This window comes from Erpetoichthys calabaricus, chromosome 16 (assembly GCF_900747795.2).
Source record: "Erpetoichthys calabaricus chromosome 16, fErpCal1.3, whole genome shotgun sequence".
Taxonomy (NCBI): domain Eukaryota; kingdom Metazoa; phylum Chordata; class Cladistia; order Polypteriformes; family Polypteridae; genus Erpetoichthys; species Erpetoichthys calabaricus.
The window spans coordinates 11,013,515-11,019,514 of NC_041409.2; the positions used below are offsets into that span (position 1 = coordinate 11,013,515).

The following is a 6,000-nucleotide window of genomic DNA, read 5'->3' on the forward strand; positions in this document are numbered from 1 at the left end:
TCTTACTTATGTTTCTGAATGGATGAGAAGTACTTTTCTCAAACTAAATAAATCACTAAATCTTAGTGATTGGCAAAAATGGATATAGTGAGGGTACTAAAAATAAACTTGATCCATTAGGATTAAAAGTCAAAACTGAGGTAAAGAATTTAGGGGTAACTACTGACTCTGACCTGAATTTTAAATCACATATTAATCAGATTACCAGGACAGCATTTTTTCACTTAAGAAATATATCAAAAGTTAGATCCCTTCTAACTATGCAAGATGATGAAAAATTAGTTCACGCTTTTCTTTTCAGTTGGCTAGATTACTGTAATGCACTCCTCTCAGGACTACCAAAAAAACACATCATCGACTGCAAGGAGTGCAGAATGCAGCTGCCAGAATCTTAACTAGGAAAAGAAAATCCGGGCACATCTCTCTAGTTCTGATGTCACTACATTGGTTACCTGTGTCATTCAGAATTGACTTTAAAATACTACTTATGGTTTACAAAGCCTTAAATAATCTGCTCCATCTTATATATCGGAATGTCTGACACCTTACACACCAAATCGTAACCTTAGATCTTCAAATGAGGGTCTGCTTAGAATTCCAAGAGCTAAACTTAAAAGAAGTAGTGAGGCGGGCGGCCTTCTGCTGTTATGCACCCAAAATCTGGAATAGCCTGCCAATAGGAATTTGTCAGGCTAATAACGTTGGAGCATTTTAAAAAACTTCTGAAAACTCATTACTTTAACATGGCTTTCTCATAGCTACATTTTAGTGTGTCCCTGTTAAGCTGTATGTGCTTTGAATTATCATTTTCATCAAGACTCCACAATCTGTACTCACCCCTACTATTCTCTGCTGTTCTTTTTCTGTTTTTTTGTGGTAGCGATCTGCGCCCCCACCACCTGATCAAAGCACCGTGATGTCCCTACATTAAAGGCCAGAGGTCCACATGGCCGTCATCATCAAATTCTTTCACGTGAAGCCTGGTTGAGATCATTTATGTTAGGTAGAATGCCTAGTTGGGGCTGGGGTGGTCTCGTGGCCTTGGAACCCCTGCAGATTTTGTTTTTTTTTTCTCCGGCCCATCTTGAGATTTGTTTGCTTTTGTTTGTTCTGTCCTCTCAGCCATCTGACCTTACTTTGTTCTTTGTTACTTAGTATTACCTAATGTTATTTTTGTTTCATATAAAATTTTCTTTCTTCATCTTGTAAAGCACTTTGAGCTACACCCTTTGTATGAAAACATGCTACATAAATACTGTAAATGTTGTTGTTGACAAAACTTTTCAAACGAATGCCTCATTGTGTTCCTGTAGCACTGGAACTTCTAATGCCTGGATTGTGCAATAATTGGTAGGTTGAAACCATAGCGGGATCTACTGTCAGGGTGCACACCCGGGAGTCCTTGTGAAATATGACTGACAAAAATGCCAAAAAGTCCACGTTTTCAATGACAGTATGGACACTCTCTGCAATCTGCCATCCAACACACCCTTACCCCAATTTAGTCCTCACGATTAGAAAGCAATCCAATCAGAGAGGACGTGCAATATCGTTATTTTTTCAAATTGTTTTCTCGAGATAACGGAATAATTTTATTGAGATCTCGATAAAACAAAAGATCTTGTTTTCACGAAATTATGAAATAATTGTATCTAACGTTTAATGTTTAGCTTATTGAAGCCACATCCTCAGCGCGTCACATTTTTGTTCAATCAAGGGCTGACGCAGGCTGAAATATGTTTATGTCTTAGTTTAGAAAATAATAACGTTAGTGTCCATCATTTAAGAAGATGGTTAGCAAGGCTTCAGCTGTATTGGCCTCACAATCTAAGCGAGCCTGATGCCAGGAGCAAAGGTTAAGTTTCGTTTTCTCGAGATCGCGATGAAATGATTCCGTTATCTCGAGAAAACGTACTTTGTTTTCTCGAGATCTCGATACAATGAGTCTGTTACTCAAGGAGACAATTTAAAAAAATAAAGATATTGCACGTCCTCTCTCAGCTTCCATAAGTTAATATGGTTAGGGCACTATTATAGCAGATGCCTAATTGGTCAGTTTTATGAAATTGTATACTTGAAGTGTTACTGTTCTACAAAAAAAGAAGAAAGAAATAGAAAAGTAAGACTATGGCTGACATTTTCCAAACTACTCATGATTTGAACAAGCATTTTGAACAAGCCGTAAATATTGCAGTTGAGATGAATGAGACTTAAGAGACTGACCACGCAGATAGTCAGAAGAGGGCAGATATCAGCACTTCAAGCAGCCTTAGTAATACAATACAATACAATACAGTTTATTTTTGTATAGCCCAAAATCACAACGGAAGTGCCGCAATGGGCTTTAACAGGTCCTGCCTCTTAGATAGATAGATAGATAGATAGATAGATAGATAGATAGATAGATAGATAGATAGATAGATAGATAGATAGATAGATAGATAGATAGATAGATAGATAGATAGATAGATAGATAGATAGATACTTTATTAATCCCAAGGGGAAATTCACACTCTTGACAGCCCCACAGCCTTGACTCTCTAAGAAGACAAGGGAAAACTCCCAAAAAAAACCTTGTAGGAAAAAATGTCCAGTCCAATTCTGTGGCGTCCAATAGCACCGACATCTACATGGACATCTCCGTGGTAGACAGCAGAAGATAAGAAGTACCTTGCAGCACAAACGCCAACAAGGAATAATCTTTCCATGCTTTTATTTTACTTCATGAAAATATGCTACCACAAAATGATCAGTTACAGATCACCTTTTTGCCACAAAGCCACACAGCCCTTTAGAAATATTTAATTGATGTTTGTTAACCACACCATCACTAAGTTGATGTCCCGCAAATGTGATGTCACACCAGTCAGTGTGTAACATTCACTGAAATACACAAATGAACAAAGGAGGAAGGTGAAGTTTACCTTAATGTACAGTTTGGGGTTTTTTTTTCGACTTCAATCCAGTATCTGATTAATTTTTGACATATGTAATGTTCACAGTGTGTGAGTATGTGTGGGACACCCTGAGGCACATGAGCAGGGCCGGATTTATATGAAAAGAGGCCCTAGGCTATTCCACTTATGAGGCCCTTTCACCTTCCATTTTTAAGTTTGTAAATTACATGAGAGATAATAAAATACATCATTACTGTGATATATATCAATATGTTAAATGAAACATGTTGTGATTGGTACTAACCCGTGTTTGTTTATTAGTCATATGCGTAGAATTTCTCCTTATTTTCGGTTCAGTGTTTTAGTGTTCACTGTTTTTAGAATAGTGTAATTTTAATTTTGCTAACAATTTGAATGTAGGCCCCTCTTGATCTTCAGGCCCTAGGCTGAAGCCTAGTTAGCCTATAGGAAAATCCGGCCCTGCACATGAGGGTCTTCTTTTGCCTCAGACAAAACAGCCAAAAAATACCAAAGTTCAAAAATAAACTTATGAGCATGTGAGAAAATTTGCAAAGTGTTATCACCATCCATCCATTTCCTATCTCGCCTACCAATGTCTACCCTGGCAGGACTGGGCACCAGACTAGAGTGCACTAGTCCATCACATGGCATACACCCACACACACTAAACCAGCTTAGCATTTCCAGGATAACACACGTATCACTCCAGCACGACAAACGCTCATTCACGTGGAGAACAAGCAAACTCAGACAAGGACTGGGCCAGGATTCAAACCCAGGACTCTAAACACGAAGGCACGACCACTAACAGCTCCTCCGCCACGCCATTACGTTAGCCAACTATCTATTAAACGGTTAGCAGCTGGAGCCTCCGGCAAGCCCGTGCATTAAAGAGACAAGCAATATAATCAATCAGTCTTTTGTATCAGCTAAAAATGATCGTGACGTACTCTGCAAAAACGCCATCAAAGAATATTTCATGAAGGCATCATTCACAACAAATATTCTGATTCAGGATGACCCCGTGAAGCAAAAGGTTGTGGGAAGCTGAAGAGAAACGCAGCGTAAAGTGGCAAAAGCAGCCAATGAAGTTCCGTTAAAAATTCTGCTGTGATGCTGACAAGACTTGGCAGCAGTTACGCTGGAGGAAAGAATTAGAAGGAATTCTGATAAGAAAATAACACAGAGCTGGTCTTCCTTACGCCAGGCACTGTACACTATTTCCCATAGAAGAGGAAACATCTGCTTCTGTCATTTTTTTTCTTTTTACTCTAGACATTCTGCACTTAGCTGATGTGCTGGATCAACTATCTGTCATTGTTTTTATTTTGCGCGATATGCAAGCTATAAAAGCGACAAAGTGAAAAAATATGAACAAAGATTTTTTTTTTCTCATAACAAGAGACTCGAGCAGTTCCCAAAGCGGAGACACAAGTCTCCTCCCCGGCGGCTCCAGCCGATTGAGCTGTTAGCTGGCATTGCGCTTGTAGAGAACTCCGGGCGCCTGTGGGAGTCACCGATGCAGAAATGATGCGCCCCACAATGTCTGATCAAGCAGCCCGAAAAGACGCAGAGGGGACTGCGAGTAAACAAAACGACACTCTTCAGTCACGGAGTACTATGCAGATTAAAAACGATCACAGAAAGAAAGAAAGAAAGAAAGAAAGAAAGAAAGAAAGAAAGAAAGAAAGAAAGAAAGAAAGAAAGAAAGAAACTTCAAAAATCGCCGAAGCTCATCTTCAGCAAAACTTTGAAACTGTCCAAGCAAGGGAAACCCAAAGACCGGGATCGCCTGTGAAACCCGAGTGCGTCACAGACAACAACGGGTGCAGTATGAGTACAACAAGTTGCAGGGTACGAATGAACTGGTGCAGGCTGCTAGTAAAAAGGATGAACTGTGGAGAAAATATAAAACAATTATCGCAGCAACCAAGCGACAGAATTTCAGCAGTCCCATAGCAACGAGCCGATACATAAAACTGCACTCTTGGAAGAAACTGTTCCTGCGCTCGTTTAACGGCGTAACAGCGCCTTGATCGGGGACCGGACTCGCATTTTCATTTATTAACATATATGTGCGTGTGTGCATGTAACACATGGTGACAACAGCACTTAACACACTTTTGCAGTGATTAAGGGTTCAGGGTTCGCTATAATAAATCATCAATGCTTTGATCGTGCAAGTCATGACAAACAACTTTCAAGAATAAAGGTTCAAATCAACATGCGCAAAGTACATTAACAAGAAGCATAACAAAAAGTTGAGAAGCGCTTACGCACCAAAACAGCGGCTACGAAATCACTCACCAGCGGGCGCCTGCAGCGCGACGTTCTCTTCCTCGTTCGGGAGCGCGCAAGCTGGTTGCGGACACGCGCGACGCGGCCGACAGAGCCGTCGGCGGTTGCTGATTGGCTGAGCAGCAACAGTAAGCGAGCTCCGCTATTTCTTCAGTACAATGAAAGTGTTTTCTTAAATGGCAGAGAACGCGTTAGCAGGTGGGCGTTTATTTTCCACACCTGCTCCTCTCCGGAGCAGCGCCAGGGAACGAGAGTGGAAGGAGACGCCTTGAAGCCTGTGAAGTAAATCCAATCGGCGTCGGACTTTGCGGCGCAACTCTTGCTTTATTTCGGCGTTTTTGATCGAGTCTTGTTTCCCTTCTCAGTTTTAAAAGTTGCGTTGTCAGGTAGCCTTGTCTTTCAATCAATATTTGTAAAAGCAAGTGCTGAGACGGAAAACGATAACCTGATAAAAAGTTAAGGGGAATTCAGCACAAAAATAGCAGGCGCTAAAATGGAACACTGAACAGAAAGCAGGGGCAATCGTTTTGGTTGGGCACCCATCTGGGCTACTCCCTCGTGTACCTTTGATGTGGTGACAGTGGCAGCCAAAAAGTATTAGTGTGTGCTAATGTTCATTGGCAAATTTCTACACTATACAATCAGTGTCCATTGTCTGCTGGACTGGATCTTTTCACGCACTTGGACAACACTTCATCATGAAAAAGGTGTGCAGACTGTGTCTGTGGTGTGAATGAGAGCAACACTGGCACTGGAGCACCACAAGGAACAGTCCCGTCTCCTT

General features: G+C 41.0%; 1 protein-coding gene across 3 annotated transcripts in view; it reads right to left on the reverse strand.

Annotated features, from left to right (window-relative positions):
- Positions 1–5,370, reverse strand: part of ston2 (stonin 2) — a 311,201-nt gene extending 305,831 nt beyond the window's left edge. The window contains exon 1 of one of the 3 annotated variants that reach the window (XM_028821758.2): positions 5,226–5,370. The gene's annotated coding sequence lies outside the window, so the exon portion shown is untranslated. Of the gene's footprint in view, positions 1–5,198 lie in introns of all 3 variants that reach the window. The other 2 variants (XM_028821759.2, XM_051920158.1) reach the window with 2 other exon arrangements.
- Positions 5,371–6,000: the final 630 nt, after the last annotated feature.